Source organism: Cherax quadricarinatus, chromosome 100, assembly GCF_038502225.1.
Source record: "Cherax quadricarinatus isolate ZL_2023a chromosome 100, ASM3850222v1, whole genome shotgun sequence".
In the NCBI taxonomy this organism is placed as follows: domain Eukaryota; kingdom Metazoa; phylum Arthropoda; class Malacostraca; order Decapoda; family Parastacidae; genus Cherax; species Cherax quadricarinatus.
In genome coordinates, this window is record NC_091391.1 from 997,985 (window position 1) to 1,016,088 (window position 18,104).

General features: G+C 44.7%; 1 protein-coding gene across 1 annotated transcript in view; it reads right to left on the reverse strand.

Moving 5' to 3' along the window:
* Window positions 1–6,598, reverse strand: part of LOC128704665 (zinc finger protein 91) — a 65,118-nt gene extending 58,520 nt beyond the window's left edge. The window contains exon 1 of the mRNA XM_070079661.1: window positions 6,525–6,598. The gene's annotated coding sequence lies outside the window, so the exon portion shown is untranslated. The remainder of the gene's footprint in view (window positions 1–6,524) is intronic.
* Window positions 6,599–18,104: the final 11,506 nt, after the last annotated feature.

Below are 18,104 nucleotides of genomic sequence, written 5' to 3' on the forward strand. Positions count from 1 at the left end.
CTGATAAATTGTCTGGAAATGCCACTATTTGACCAGTGAAGGAAATACAGTACATATCAGTAGTTGAATAAATTTTTTTGTGCCAATAAAACTTTATATTAAATCTCGTGGTAACCTTTATCACCATTTATTTATGCACCAGACAAGCCTAGTCCAGTAATAGGCTGAGGATGGCAATTTGAAGCAGTGTTGTGGTTGACCTATTTTAAGAGTAAAAAAATGGACTATTTGCATATTATATATATGACTGATTGGAATTTTTTGAGAGTTTCAATTATTAACCTCCTAAGTCTTACTAGTGAAAAAATTATAAAATTTTAAGTAAACCTGTTTGGAATACTATAATGGCAAGTGGCTGCCCCAGCGGAAACGGCTACTGAACTGGCTGCCAAATGATGATACTATTTAAATCACATGTACTCTCTAGCTTAGAGTACGGCTTGGTGCTGACTACTTCGTTCAAAGCAGGAAAGATATCAGGGCTGGAAAAAGTACAGAGAAAATTTACTTCCCTGCATAGGGTCGATAATTTACTTCCCTGCATAGGGTCGATAATTTACTTCCCTGCATAGGGTCGATAATTTACTTCCCTGCATAGGGTCGATAATTTACTTCCCTGCATAGGGTCGATAATTTACTTCCCTGCATAGGGTCGATAATTTACTTCCCTGCATAGGGTCGATAATTTACTTCCCTGCATAGGGTCGATAATTTACTTCCCTGCATAGGGTCGATAATTTACTTCCCTGCATAGGGTCGATAATTTACTTCCCTGCATAGGGTCGATAATTTACTTCCCTGCATAGGGTCGATAATTTACTTCCCTGCATAGGGTCGATAATTTACTTCCCTGCATAGGGTCGATAATTTACTTCCCTGCATAGGGTCGATAATTTACTTCCTGCATAGGGTCGATAATTTACTTCCCTGCATAGGGTCGATAATTTACTTCCCTGCATAGGGTCGATAATTTACTTCCCTGCATAGGGTCGATAATTTACTTCCCTGCATAGGGTCGATAATTTACTTCCCTGCATAGGGTCGATAATTTACTTCCCTGCATAGGGTCGATAATTTACTTCCCTGCATAGGGTCGATAATTTACTTCCCTGCATAGGGTCGATAATTTACTTCCCTGCATAGGGTCGATAATTTACTTCCCTGCATAGGGTCGATAATTTACTTCCCTGCACAGGGTCAATAATTTACTTCCCTGCATAGGGTCGATAAAGTATTTAAGCTACTGGGAACACCTCAAAGAACTGAAGGTGGAAGATACATGATAATACATACATGGAAGACACTGGAGGGTCCAGTCCCAAACCTACATACACGTACTACCATTACATGCTCGAGCAAGAGATATGGGAGGAAATGGGCCTTGACAAATCATCCTGCTTATACCTGTAGGGTGTTCCGGCCTGGTCCATGACCAGGTCTCGCGGTGGATCAGGACCTGATCAACCAGATTATTACTGCTGGCTGCATGTAAACCGACATACGAACTACAGCCATGCTGGTCAGGCACGTACTGACTTTATACCTATACATAAGAAACTCTGTCAGAACAAGTGCAAACTAGAAGTACAGTATTCAAAAGGAAACTGGGTGGTTTCTTCTTTAAATAACAAAAAAAGGCACAATACCGCGACTGGAACGATACACAAATAACCCGCACATAAAAGAGAAGCTTACAACGACGTTTCGGTCCGACTTGGACCATTTACAAAATCACTTTGTAAATGGTGACTTTGTAAATGGTCCAAGTCGGACCAAAACGTCGTCGTAAGCTTCTCTCTTTTATGTGCAGGTTATTTGTGTATGGTTTCCTCTTTAGAGTGCCTGAACAACCAGTCTCTGATGGTTATGTGGGTTGCCAACAGCCTTGTTGATCAGGCAATCAACTAGAAGGCCTGGCCACAGGCTGAGAATAGGAAGAAACTCAAAATATGTAGTCACAGACAAATCACATGTAACCTAACAAACGAATACCGTACACAGTAAGAGATTTTAAATGCTGCATAGCATGATACAGTAACAAATAACACAAACCATACCACAGGTAGGGTTAGAACCTGCGATCAGAGTGTCTCAAAACTCCAGATTGTCGTGGGTTCTAACCCCACCCGTGGTATGGTTTGTTTGCAATCGTGTCATTACAATTTCACGAGTCAATCAAGAACACAATTTACAGTACAGCATAGAGGAGAAAAATATAAAAAACGTCCAGACTATGATGGGTATATGGGCCAGCAAACCACCAGAAGCAACAGCCTTGTTGACCAAGCAAGCACCAGAAGACCCTGACCTATGGCTATGGCTGGGCTCCAGGAGGAGAAAACTTCAGAACTCATCAAAGGTATTGAGCACAGACATGACAATGTCAGTGGGATTACTTGTAATCAAGTTGAAATGTAATGTAAAAAAGGGAAAATAATACATAATGGGAATATAAATAGGAGGTAACGCAGTATGAGTTGAAGACGAGTGAAAGAATAAACAAGACTTAGGATTTTTAACTCCGGAGGGTTAGCCACCCAGGATAACCCAAGAAAGGCAATGCATCACTGAGGGACTGTGTCATATTTCAATCTTGTTCCCCAGGATGCCACCCACATCAGTCACCTAACACCCAAGTACATATCAATATGCTTAGTGCTAGGTGAACAGTGACAGATGTAAGGTAACATACCCAATTTTTTCACCCATGCCGAGGATTGAACCCAGGCACTCAGAGTGCGAGACAAACCGTTGCCAAAGACCAAAGTGGTAACAAATCCCTTTGACTTTTTTGGGTTATCCTGGTGGGTAATTTACACACATTAAACTATTATTATTATTATTATTATTAAAGATTAGCCGGTATTCTCCCGGCCTGGGCCTTTTCCAAGTGGTGGCCCGGCCTTGGCTCCCTCTTTAGGGAGTGTCTGAGACCTAAGTCTCCCATGGGAGGAGGCACAAGTACCTCCCCATCTTTGGGACCAACTGTCCCCAGGCCAAGCCACAAGCTAGGCCTCTCTGGTCTGCCATCCCCGCCCCAAGGGGGCAAATGGGAATGACAGTCTTGTGAGCTAAAGGCTCGGGCTCGGGCACCTACCCTACCCTAGAAGGGTTAGGCATGGTATCGATCCGTTAAACTATGTATAATAATTGTACTTATGTGAACCAGTAAATAAAATAAAACTTACTAACTACAGCCGGGGAAATATAAAGTGCTGAAAATACAGTGGTACCTTGCGATACAAACTTATTTGGTTCCAGAACGCTGTTCAAGTGCGAATACTGAACAAATTTGTTTCCATAAGGGATAATGTAAATTACATTAATCCGTTTCAGACCCCGAAAAGTACACTTACAAAAGCACTTACATAAATACACGTACATAATTGTTCCCGTTTTGAGTTGTTCATATCCTGAGGTACCACTGTATCTAACACAAGACTTATAGTAATGAATTAAATATTAGATATTAGAAGCGGCATTATTTTAGCTGACAATCCTTAAACTGTCCAAACGTAGATCTCCGTTCGGAGTTCCCCGCACGTGGACACAGATCTATGTCTGGACAGTTTAAGGGTTAATGAAAGAAATAATCAAGGACCCCAATGGAAGTACGTCAGCTTGACTTACGAAAACGCTTGGAAATTCATGTTTTTACCACAATCTTATTGCGTATTCAACTATGTATGATAATTGTACCTACGTATACCTATACATATTCTCACTTAAGTGTCAAGTTTGTCTTAAAAACAACGAAGATTATAAACGATACTGTGGGAGAAACTTACTGCCTAGCATAGGCCAGTAGGCCTAGGATAGGCAGACGATGCACCATCCCCCCAATGAAAAGCAGGGGTGTCACTAGCACGTTAAGAGACCATACAATAAGTGTCAGGGGCCCGAGACTGTTCAACTGCCTCCCAGCACACATAAGGGGGATTACCAACAGACCCCTGGCAGTCTTCAAGCTGGCACTGGACAAGCACCTAAAGTCAGTTCCGGATCAGCCGGGCTGTGGCTCGTATGTTGGTTTGCGTGCAGCCAGCAGCAACAGCCTGGTTGATCAGGCTCTGATCCACCAGGCGGCCTGGTCTCAGACCGGGCCGCGGGGGCGTTGACCCCCGGAACTCTCTCCAGGTAAACTCCAGGTATATTGGCAGGAATTTGAAAAAGAGAATGTGAATAAGCTTATTTAGGTATACATATGTATAATTATCATACATGGTATATTATACCCTGTGTATCATTATACACGGCGTGTCATACATGGCGTATTATCATACACGGCATGTCATACATGGCGTGTATGTAATACACTATTACCATATACCATGTATTACAGTCTATTATGATAAGATAAGATTTCGTTCGGATTTTTAACCCCGGAGGGTTAGCCACCCAGGATAACCCAAGAAAGTCAGTGCGTCATCGAGGACTGTCTAACTTATTTCCATTGTGGTCCTTAATCTTGTCCCCCAGGATGCCACCCACACCAGTCCACTAACACCCAGGATGCCACCCACACCAGTCCACTAACACCCAGGATGCGACCCACACCAGTCGACTAACACCCAGGATGCAACCCACACCAGTCGACTAACACCCAGGATGCGACCCACACCAGTCGACTAACACCCAGGATGCGACCCACACCAGTCGACTAACACCCAGGATGCGACCCACACCAGTCCACTAACACCCAGGATGCGACCCACACCAGTCCACTAACACCCAGGATGCGACCCACACCAGTCGACTAACACCCAGGATGCAACCCACACCAGTCCACTAACACCCAGGATGCGACCCAAACCAGTCGACTAACACCCAGGATGCGACCCACACCAGTCCACTAACACCCAGGATGTGACCCACACCAGTCCACTAACACCCAGGATGCAACCCACACCAGTCCACTAACACCCAGGATGCGACCCAAACCAGTCGACTAACACCCAGGATGCGACCCACACCAGTCGACTAACACCCAGGATGCGACCCACACCAATCCACTAACACCCAGGATGCCACCCACACCAGTCCACTAACACCCAGATACCTATTTGCTGCTAGGTGAACATAGTGTATTATACACTGTATTATACAATATGTGTATTATACACTGTATTATACAATATATGTATTATACACTATTATACAATATGTGTATTATACACTGTATTATACAATATGTGTATTATACACTGTATTATACAATATGTGTATTATACACTGTATTATACAATATGTGTATTATACACTGTATTATACAATATGTGTATTATACACTGTATTATACAATATATGTATTATACACTATTATACAATATGTGTATTATACACTGTATTATACACTGTATTATACACTGTATTACACACTGTATTATACACTGTATTATACACTGTATTACACACTGTATTACACACTGTATTACACACTGTATTACACACTGTATTACACACTGTATTACACACTGTATTACACTGTATTATACACTGTATTACACTATTATACACTGTATTACACTGTATTATACACTGTATTACACTGTATTATACACTGTATTATACACTGTATTATACACTGTGTATTATCATACATAAACATATATAGACAGTATGATTATCATTACATTGATGGGGAAGCGCTAAACCCACAGGGGTCACAGAAAAACCAGTAAGAGACAAAAATTAATAAACCACAATAAAATTAATAATTTTGTTACTTATCCTGGTGATAATTTCCACCTAATTAGCATAAATATATTCATATGTACCTGGAAATGAATAAAATTTATTGAGTTTATGAAATACGAAATTTTGGTGCCTTTAATAGGGTCATTTACCTCAAAATTTTCAAAATACTAATAGTTTGGTGGATCATTTTGACAGAGGCCTGAGGGGGCTTCTAATATATCCAAAAATTAGTGAAAATAGAAATTAGAAGCATAATATAGAGGAAAATATTGAAGTAAGTCTTAGTGGGGTTGTTATAAGTGGAAATAATGGGGTTATTAAGGGGTTAATGTAAGTGAGGTTCCCCACATAAAGTTAGTGACCCCAGAGATAGTTATTATGATAGTTATGATGATAGTTATTATGATAGTTATTATGATAGTTATTATGATAGTTAGGATGACACGGGGGTCATTATAATTAAGTGGGAATAATGGGGTTATTAAGGGGTTAATGTAAGTGAGGTTCCCCACATAAAGTTAGTGACCCCAGAGATAGTTATTATGATAGTTAGGATGATAGTTATTATGATAGTAATTATGACTGGGGGGGTCATTATAATTAATTGGAAATAATGGGGTTATTAAGGGGTTAATGTAAGTGAGGTTCTCCCCATAAAGTTAGTGACCCCAGAGTTAGTTATTATGATAGTTAGGATGACAGGGGGGTCATTATAATTAAGTGGGAATAATGGGGTTATTAAGGGGTTAATATAAGTGAGGTTCCCCCCATAAAGTGAGCAACCCCATAGTTAGTTATTATGTTAGTTATGATGGCAGGGGACTCACCAGGGGCAGCAGGGTGAGGTAATAATGGTGGGAGTAACTCTGCCAGTGGCCACTATGGCGTCTCTCACCACTCTGGAAACTCAACTCTCTTTTTTCACCTTTTTCTCTCTTTTACTTCTATTTCTACCTTATCTACCTTCATCTACCTCTCACTATATTCTATAATAATATTTCTATAATCTTAATTACCCCCAATGGTGGATATATTTATTAATATTGCCAGGAGAGTCAACCCCCTTAAAAAACCCTTATTTTCCACTATTATACCCCATTAAAAAACCTATTTCACCAATATATATATTAATTAACTTCCAAAATCCATATCCTCAAGGATATTTACACAAAAATGGTCATAATTGGTACAAAAAACAACATATAATTGATAATATTCTGATTCTGGCAACAATAATCATAGAAAACGTTAACATTTTCAATATAGAAAAAGGCATAACTGGGTAAATTATATGGTAAACTCTTCAGTTTATGAGTTAGTTTACTTAGGCACAGGTATTCATATGTACAATCATCTTATAAAGTGTAAATTATCCTACTGGATGACCCAAAAAAGTCAAAATCACTTTTTTCCATTATTAGTCAGTTTATTTAGGCATAATTACCATAACTGCACAAGATTTACCTCATTAAAACTGTCTTATATATAATGTATTTGTAAATTATCAACCAGGATAACCCATCGACACCATGCCTAACTCTTCTAGGGTAGGGTAGGTGCCTGAGCCCGAGCCTTTAGCTCATAAGACTGTCATTCCCATTAGCCCCCTTGGGGCGGGGATGGCAGACCAGAGAGGCCTAGCTTGTGGCTAGGCCTGGGGACAGTTGGTCCTGAGGCCTAGCTTGTGGCTAGGCCTGGGGACAGTTGGTCCTGAGGCCTAGCTTGTGGCTAGGCCTGGGGACAGTTGGTCCTGAGGCCTAGCTTGTGGCTAGGCCTGGGGACAGTTGGTCCTGAGGCCTAGCTTGTGGCTAGGCCTGGGGACAGTTGGTCCTGAGGCCTAGCTTGTGGCTAGGCCTGGGGACAGTTGGTCCCAAAGATGAGGAGGTACTTGTGCCTCCTCCCATGGGAGACTTAGGTCTCAGACACTCCCTAAAGAGGGAGCCAAGGCCGGGCCACCACTTGGACAAGGCCCGGGCCACCACTTGGACAAGGCCCGGGCCACCACTTGGACAAGGCCCGGGCCGGGAGAATACCGGCTAATCTTTAATAATAATAAACAGGATAACCCAGAAAACCCACATAAAATAACTAAGTTCCAAAAAGTGAAATTTCAGACAATTTTGGATTATTATAGTTGATGTATATAATAACACAAATGTAAATTAATCAGGATAATCCAAAAGAAGTCAATAAGGTCTTCAAATTATTCATTTATTGTTTTTATGTATCCTGTACTGGCACATAATGGGTCCAGGGACTGTACCTCAACATTACAGAGGCACATAATGGGTCCAGGAACTGTACCTCAACATTACAGAGGTACATAATGGGTCCAGGAACTGTACCTCAACATTACAGAGGTACATAATGGGTCCAGGGACTGTACCTCAACATTACAGAGGTACATAATGGGTCCAGGGACTGTACCTCAACATTACAGAGGTACATAATGGGTCCAGGGACTGTACCTCAACATTACAGAGGTACATAATGGGTCCAGGGACTGTACCTCAACATTACAGAGGTACATAATGGGTCCAGGGACTGTACCTCAACATTACAGAGGCACATAATGGGTCCAGGGACTGTACCTCAACATTACAGAGGTACATAATGGGTCCAGGGACTGTACCTCAACATTACAGAGGTACATAATGGGTCCAGGGACTGTACCTCAACATTACAGAGGCACATAATGGGTCCAGGGACTGTACCTCAACATTACAGAGGTACATAATGGGTCCAGGAACTGTACCTCAACATTACAGAGGTACATAATGGGTCCAGGAACTGTACCTCAACATTACAGAGGTACATAATGGGTCCAGGGACTGTACCTCAACATTACAGAGGTACATAATGGGTCCAGGGACTGTACCTCAATATTACAGAGGTACATAATGGGTCCAGGGACTGTACCTCAACATTACAGAGGCACATAATGGGTCCAGGGACTGTACCTCAACATTACAGAGGTACATAATGGGTCCAGGAACTGTACCTCAACATTACAGAGGTACATAATGGCTCCAGGGACTGTACCTCAACATTACAGAGGTACATAATGGGTCCAGGAACTGTACCTCAACATTACAGAGGTACATAATGGGTCCAGAGACTGTACCTCAATATTACAGAGGTACGTAATGGGTCCAGGGACTGTACCTCAACATTAGAGGTACATAATGGGTCCAGGGACTGTACCTCAACCTTACAGAGGTACATAATGGGTCCAGGGACTGTACCTCAACATTACAGAGGTACATAATGGGTCCAGGGACTGTACCTCAACATTACAGAGGTACATAATGGGTCCAGGGACTGTAACTCAACATTACAGAGGTACATAATGGGTCCAGGAACTGTACCTCAACATTACAGAGGTATATAATGGGTACAGGGACTGTACCTCAACATTAGAGGTACATAATGGGTCCAGGGACTGTACCTCAACATTACAGAGGTACATAATGGGTCCAGGGACTGTACCTCAACATTACAGAAGTACATAATGGGTCCAGGGACTGTACCTCAACATTACAGAGGCACATAATGGGTCCAGGGACTGTACCTCAACATTACAGAGGTACATAATGGGTCCAGGGACTGTACCTCAACATTACAGAGGTACATAATGGGTCCAGGGACTGCAACTCAACATTACAGAGGTACATAATCTGTCCAGGGACTGTACCTCAACATTACAGAGGTACATAAATGGTCCAGGGACTGTACCTCAACATTACAGAGGTACATAATGGGTCCAGGAACTGTACCTCAACATTACAGAGGTACATAATGGGTCCAGGAACTGTACCTCAACATTACAGAGGTACATAATGGGTCCAGGGACTGTACCTCAACATTACAGAGGTACATAATGGGTCCAGGAACTGTACCTCAACATTACAGAGGTACATAATGGGTCCAGGGACTGTACCTCAACATTACAGAGGTACATAATGGGTCCAGGGACTGTACCTCAACATTACAGAGGTACATAATGGGTCCAGGGACTGTACCTCAACATTACAGAGGCACATAATGGGTCCAGGGACTGTACCTCAACATTACAGAGGTACATAATGGGTCCAGGGACTGTACCTCAACATTACAGAGGTACATAATGGGTCCAGGGACTGTACCTCAACATTACAGAGGCACATAATGGGTCCAGGGACTGTACCTCAACATTACAGAGGTACATAATGGGTCCAGGAACTGTACCTCAACATTACAGAGGTACATAATGGGTCCAGGAACTGTACCTCAACATTACAGAGGTACATAATGGGTCCAGGGACTGTACCTCAACATTACAGAGGTACATAATGGGTCCAGGGACTGTACCTCAATATTACAGAGGTACATAATGGGTCCAGGGACTGTACCTCAACATTACAGAGGCACATAATGGGTCCAGGGACTGTACCTCAACATTACAGAGGTACATAATGGGTCCAGGAACTGTACCTCAACATTACAGAGGTACATAATGGCTCCAGGGACTGTACCTCAACATTACAGAGGTACATAATGGGTCCAGGAACTGTTCCTCAACATTACAGAGGTACATAATGGGTCCAGAGACTGTACCTCAATATTACAGAGGTACGTAATGGGTCCAGGGACTGTACCTCAACATTAGAGGTACATAATGGGTCCAGGGACTGTACCTCAACCTTACAGAGGTACATAATGGGTCCAGGGACTGTACCTCAACATTACAGAGGTACATAATGGGTCCAGGGACTGTACCTCAACATTACAGAGGTACATAATGGGTCCAGGGACTGTAACTCAACATTACAGAGGTACATAATGGGTCCAGGAACTGTACCTCAACATTACAGAGGTACATAATGGGTACAGGGACTGTACCTCAACATTAGAGGTACATAATGGGTCCAGGGACTGTACCTCAACATTACAGAGGTACATAATGGGTCCAGGGACTGTACCTCAACATTACAGAAGTACATAATGGGTCCAGGGACTGTACCTCAACATTACAGAGGCACATAATGGGTCCAGGGACTGTACCTCAACATTACAGAGGTACATAATGGGTCCAGGGACTGTACCTCAACATTACAGAGGTACATAATGGGTCCAGGGACTGCAACTCAACATTACAGAGATACATAATCTGTCCAGGGACTGTACCTCAACATTACAGAGGTACATAAATGGTCCAGGGACTGTACCTCAACATTACAGAGGTACATAATGGGTCCAGGAACTGTACCTCAACATTACAGAGGTACATAATGGGTCCAGGAACTGTACCTCAACATTACAGAGGTACATAATGGGTCCAGGAACTGTACCTCAACATTACAGAGGTATATAATGGGTCCAGGAACTGTACCTCAACATTACAGAGGTACATAATGGGTCCAGGAACTGTACCTCAACATTACAGAGGTATATAATGGGTCCAGGAACTGTACCTCAACATTACAGAGGTACATAATGGGTCCAGGAACTGTACCTCAACATTACAGAGGTACATAATGGGTCCAGGAACTGTACCTCAACATTACAGAGGTACATAATGGGCCCAGGAACTGTACCTCAACATTACAGATGTACATAATGGGTCCAGGGACTGTACCTCAACATTACAGATGTACATAATGGGTCCAAGGACTGTACCTCAACATTACAGCCAGATCATTAGTAAACTTAACTGGTCAGTTAGGTGAAGTCTGGTATTACTAACCCAGTATTACTAAGCCAGTGAAGAGGCGGGACCAGGAGCTGTCTTCAAGCTGGGCCCACAACTTTCTTCTAACTAGGCCCACAACTATCTTCTAGCTGGGCCCACAACTGTCTTCTACCTAGGCCCACAACTGTCTTCTAGCAGGGCCCACAACTGTCTTCTAACTGGGCCCACAACTGTCTTCTAGCTGGGCCCACAACTGTCTTCTAGCTGGGCCCACAACTGTCTTCTAGCTGGGCCCACAACTGTCTTCTAACTAGCCCCACAACTGTCTTCTAGCAGGGCCCACAACTGTCTTCTAACTGGGCCCACAACTGTCTTCTAGCAGGGCCCACAACTGTCTTCTAGCAGGGCCCACAACTGTCTTCTAGCTGGGCCCACAACTGTCTTCTAGCTGGGCCCATAGCTGTCTTCTAACTGGGCCAACAACTGTCTTCCAGCTGGGCCCACAACTGTCTTCTAACTGGGCCAACAACTGTCTTCTAGCTGGGCCCATAGCTGTCTTCTAACTGAGCCCACAACTGTCTGCTAGCAGGGCCCACAACTGTCTTCTAACTGGGCCAACAACTGTCTTCCAGCTGGGCCTACAACTGTCTTCTAGCTGGGCCTACAACTGTCTTCTAGCTGGGCCTACAACTGTCTTCTAGCTGGGCCTACAACTGTCTTCTAGCTGGGCTCACAACTGTCTTCTAGCTGGGCCTACAACTGTCTTCTAGCTGGGGCCACAACTGTCTTTGAGCTGGGCCTACAACTGCCTTCTAGCTGGGCCCACAACTGTCTTCTACCTGGGCCTACAACTGTCTTCTAGCTGGGCCCACAACTGTCTTCTACCTGGGCCTACAACTGTCTTCTAGCTGGGCCCACAACTGTCTTCTAGCTGGGCCCACAACTGTCTTCTGGCTGGGTCTACAACTGTCTTCTAGCTGGCCCCACAACTGTCTTCTGGCTGGGCCTACAACTGTCTTCTAGCTGGGCTCACAACTGTCTTCTAGCTGGGCCTACAACTGTCTTCGAGCTGGGGCCACAACTGTCTTTGAGCTGGGCCTACAACTGCCTTCTAGCTGGGCCCACAACTGTCTTCTACCTGGGCCTACAACTGTCTTCTAGCTGGGCCAACAACTGTCTTCTACCTGGGCCTACAACTGTCTTCTAGCTGGGCCCACAACTGTCTTCTAGCTGGGCCTACAACTGTCTTCTAGCTGGGGCCACAACTGTCTTCTAGCTGGGCCCACAACTGTCTTCTGGCTGGGCCTACAACTGTCTTCTAGCTGGCCCCACAAATGTCTTCAAGCTGGCCCCACAACTGTATTCTAGCTGGGCCTACAACTGTCTTCTAGCTGGGCCCACAACTGTATTCTAGCTGGGCCTACAACTGTCTTCTAGCTGGGCCCACAACTGTCTTCTAGCTGGGCCTACAACTGTCTTCTAGCTGGGCCTACAACTGTCTTCTAGCTGGGCCTACAACTGTCTTCTAGCTGGGCCCACAACTGTCTTCTAGCTGGGCCCACAACTGTTTACCTTGAGTTTACCTGGAGAGAGCTCTGGGGGTCAACGCCCCCGCGGCCCGGTCTGTGACCAGGCCTCCTGGTGGATCAGAGCCTGATCAACCAGGCTGTTGCTGCTGGCTGCACGCAAACCAACGTACGAGCCACAGCCCGGCTGATCAGGAACCGACTTTAGGTGCTTGACCAGTGCCAGCTTGAAGACTGCCAGGGGTCTGTTGGTAATCCCCTTTATGTGTGCTGGGAGGCAGTTGAACAGTCTCGGGCCCCTGACACTTATTGTATGGTCTCTTAACGTGCTAGTGACACCCCTGCTTTTCATTGGGGGGATGGTGCATCGTCTGCCAAGTCTTTTGCTTTCGTAGTGAGTGATTTTCGTGTGCAAGTTCGGTACTAGTCCCTCTAGGATTTTCCAGGTGTATATAATCATGTATCTCTCCCTCCTGCGTTCCAGGGAATACAGGTTTAGGAACCTCAAGCGCTCCCAGTAATTGAGGTGTTTTATCTCCGTTATGCGCGCCGTGAAAGTTCTCTGTACATTTTCTAGGTCAGCAATTTCACCTGCCTTGAAAGGTGCTGTTAGTGTGCAGCAATATTCCAGCCTAGATAGAACAAGTGACCTGAAGAGTGTCATCATGGGCTTGGCATCCCTAGTTTTGAAGGTTCTCATTATCCATCCTGTCATTTTTCTAGCAGATGCAGATCGATGTCATCTGCAAAGGAAGACACGGTACTGTGGCTGACATCCCTGTCTATGTCAGATATAAGGATGAGAAACAAGATGGGAGACAGTACTGTACCTTGTGGAACACTGGGAGACAGTACTGTACCTTGTGGAACACTGGGAGACAGTACTGTACCTTGTGGAACACTGGGAGCCAGTACTGTACCTTGTGGAATACTGGGAGCCAGTACTGTACCTTGTGGAACACTGGGAGCCAGTACTGTACCTTGTGGAACACTGGGAGCCAGTACTGTGCCTTGTGGAACACTGGGAGCCAGTACTGTACCTTGTGGAACACTGGGAGCCAGTACTGTGCCTTGTGGAATACTGGGAGCCAGTACTGTACCTTGTGGAACACTGAGAGCCAGTACTGTACCTTGTGGAACACTGGGAGACAGTACTGTACCTTGTGGAACACTGGGAGACAGTACTGTACCTTGTGGAACACTGGGAGACAGTACTGTACCTTGTGGAACACTGGGAGACAGTACTGTACCTTGTGGAACACTGGGAGCCAGTACTGTGCCTTGTGGAACACTGGGAGCCAGTACTGTACCTTGTGGAACACTGGGAGACAGTACTGTACCTTGTGGAACACTGGGAGCCAGTACTGTACCTTGTGGAACACTGGGAGCCAGTACTGTACCTTGTGGAACACTGGGAGCCAGTACTGTACCTTGTGGAACACTGTGAGACAGTACTGTACCTTGTGGAACACTGGGAGACAGTACTGTACCTTGTGGAACACTGGGAGACAGTACTGTACCTTGTGGAACACTGGGAGACAGTACTGTACCTAGTGGAACACTGGGAGCCAGTACTGTACCTTGTGGAACACTGGGAGACAGTACTGTACCTTGTGGAACACTGGGAGACAGTACTGTACCTTGTGGAACACTGGGAGACAGTACTGTACCTTGTGGAACACTGGGAGCCAGTACTGTGCCTTGTGGAACACTGAGAGCCAGTACTGTACCTTGTGGAACACTGGGAGCCAGTACTGTGCCTTGTGGAACACTGGGAGCCAGTACTGTGCCTTGTGGAACACTGAGAGCCAGTACTGTACCTTGTGGAACACTGGGAGCCAGTACTGTGCCTTGTGGAACACTGAGAGCCAGTACTGTACCTTGTGGAACACTGGGAGCCAGTACTGTACCTTGTGGAACACTGGGAGCCAGTACTGTACCTTGTGGAACACCGGGAGCCAGTACTGTACCTTGTGGAACACTGGGAGCCAGTACTGTACCTTGTGGAACACTGGGAGCCAGTACTGTGCCTTGTGGAACACTGGGAGCCAGTACTGTACCTTGTGGAACACTGGGAGCCAGTCAAGAGGGAGAGGTTTTTTAGTGCCAGGAAGGAAAAAAAACTGGCAGGAAATGGCAGAAATCGTACACCAAATCCAGTCATTCCTGGAGTGGAACCACAGTCGATGGCCTCCACTCCAAACCAACAGATACAGATACTAATGCCGGAAAAAAAATCCCCCCCCAGTACCAACAATACCACCAGTCCGATAACATTCTTCTTTGCAAATATACAGGGTCTAAAGCCAGCAACAAACAACAAAATACCTTTCATCCGTGGACTGCTTGCAGAGGCAAAGGCAATGTTCGCGGCTTTCACTGAGACCCACATAAAGGATCACTTGGACAATGAAATATGGATCCCAGGTTACAACCTATACAGATGTGACAGAGTGAACAGGCAAAAGGGGGGGGTTGGCCTGTACATTGCAGAGTCACTTGTTTGCACAGAACTGCTTAATGCCTCAAATGATGTAGTGGAAGTTTTAGCAGTAAAGGTCGAGAACCAAAACCTAGTCATTGTGATAGTCTACAAGCCTCCGGATGCAACATCCCAGCAATTCCAGGAACAGCTGTTAAAAATTGACCACTGTCTGGAAAACCTTCCAGCTCCTGCACCCAACATCTTGCTCCTGGGGGATTTCAACTTAAGGCACCTAAAATGGAGGAATATAGCAAATAATATTGTTGCAGTAATAACACCAGGAGGCAGCTCTGATGAAAACTCACACTCACGCGAGCTTTTAAATCTCTGCACAAAATTCAATTTAAACCAGCAAATAATAGAGCCTACTAGACTGGAGAATACACTAGACCTCATCTTCACTAACAATGATGATCTGATAAGAAATATCACCATATCAAAAACAATATACTCAGATCACAACATAATTGAGGTTCAGTCATGTATGCGCGGAGCCCCAGACCGACATAATGAGATTAGTCACGAGGGAGCATTCACCAAATTCAACTTCAATAACAAAAACATAAAGTGGGACCAAGTAAACCAAGTCCTAACCGATATAAGCTGGGAAGATATACTAAGCAACACAGACCCCAACTTATGCCTAGAACAGATTAACTCGGCAGCACTCGATGTATGCACAAGGCTTATTCCTCTAAGAAAAAGGAGGAGTAGATGTAAAACAGAAAGAGACAGGCGCTCCCTTTACAGGCGACGGAAAAGAATAACAGAGCGGCTAAAAGAGGTCAATATATCTGAAATGCGTAGGGAGACACTGGTCAGAGAAATAGCAAGCATCGAACTTAAGCTAAAAGAATCCTTTAGGAGTCAGGAATCGCGGGAAGAACTAAAAGCCATAAATGAAATCGAAAGAAACCCAAAGTATTTCTTCTCCTATGCCAAATCAAAATCGAGAACAACGTCCAGTATTGGGCCCCTACTTAAACAAGATGGGTCCTACACAGATGACAACAAGGAAATGAGTGAGCTACTCAAGTCCCAATATGACTCAGTTTTTAGCAAGCCGCTAACCAGACTGAGAGTCGAAGATCAAAATGAATTTTTTATGAGGGAGCCACAAAATTTGATTAACACAAGCCTATCCGATGTTATCCTGACGCCAAATGACTTCGAACAGGCGATAAATGACATGCCCATGCACTCTGCCCCAGGGCCAGACTCATGGAACTCTGTGTTCATCAAGAACTGCAAGAAGCCCCTATCACGAGCCTTTTCCATCCTATGGAGAGGGAGCATGGACACGGGGGTCGTCCCACAGTTACTAAAAACAACAGACATAGCCCCACTCCACAAAGGGGGCAGTAAAGCAACAGCAAAGAACTACAGACCAATAGCACTAACATCCCATATCATAAAAATCTTTGAAAGGGTCCTAAGAAGCAAGATCACCACGCATCTAGAAACCCATCAGTTACACAACCAAGGGCAACATGGGTTTAGAACAGGTCGCTCCTGTCTGTCTCAACTATTGGACCACTACGACAAGGTCCTAAATGCACTAGAAGACAAAAAGAATGCAGATGTAATATATACAGACTTTGCAAAAGCCTTCGACAAGTGTGACCATGGCGTAATAGCGCACAAAATGCGTGCTAAAGGAATAACAGGAAAAGTCGGTCGATGGATCTATAATTTCCTCACTAACAGAACACAGAGAGTAGTCGTCAACAGAGTAAAGTCCGAGGCAGCTACGGTGAAAAGCTCTGTTCCACAAGGCACAGTACTCGCTCCCATCTTGTTCCTCATCCTTATATCCGACATAGACAAGGATGTCAGCCACAGCACCGTGTCTTCCTTTGCAGATGACACCCGAATCTGCATGACAGTGTCTTCCATTGCAGACACTGCAAAGCTCCAGGCAGACATCAACCAAATCTTTCAGTGGGCTGCAGAAAACAATATGAAGTTCAACGATGAGAAATTTCAATTACTCAGATATGGTAAACATGAGGAAATTAAATCTTCATCAGAGTACAAAACAAATTCTGGCCACAAAATAGAGCGAAACACCAACGTCAAAGACCTGGGAGTGATCATGTCGGAGGATCTCACCTTCAAGGACCATAACATTGTATCAATCGCATCTGCTAGAAAAATGACAGGATGGATAATGAGAACCTTCAAAACTAGGGAGGCCAAGCCCATGATGACACTCTTCAGGTCACTTGTTCTATCTAGGCTGGAATATTGCTGCACACTAACAGCACCTTTCAAGGCAGGTGAAATTGCCGACCTAGAAAATGTACAGAGAACTTTCACGGCGCGCATAACGGAGATAAAACACCTCAATTATTGGGAGCGCTTGAGGTTCCTAAACCTGTATTCCCTGGAACGCAGGAGGGAGAGATACATGATTATATACACCTGGAAAATCCTAGAGGGACTAGTACCGAACTTGCACACGAAAATCACCCACTACGAAAGCAAAAGACTTGGCAGACGATGCACCATCCCCCCAATGAAAAGCAGGGGTGTCACTAGCACGTTAAGAGACCATACAATAAGTGTCAGGGGCCCGAGACTGTTCAACTGCCTCCCAGCACACATAAGGGGGATTACCAACAGACCCCTGGCAGTCTTCAAGCTGGCACTGGACAAGCACCTAAAGTCAGTTCCGGATCAGCCGGGCTGTGGCTCGTATGTTGGTTTGCGTGCAGCCAGCAGC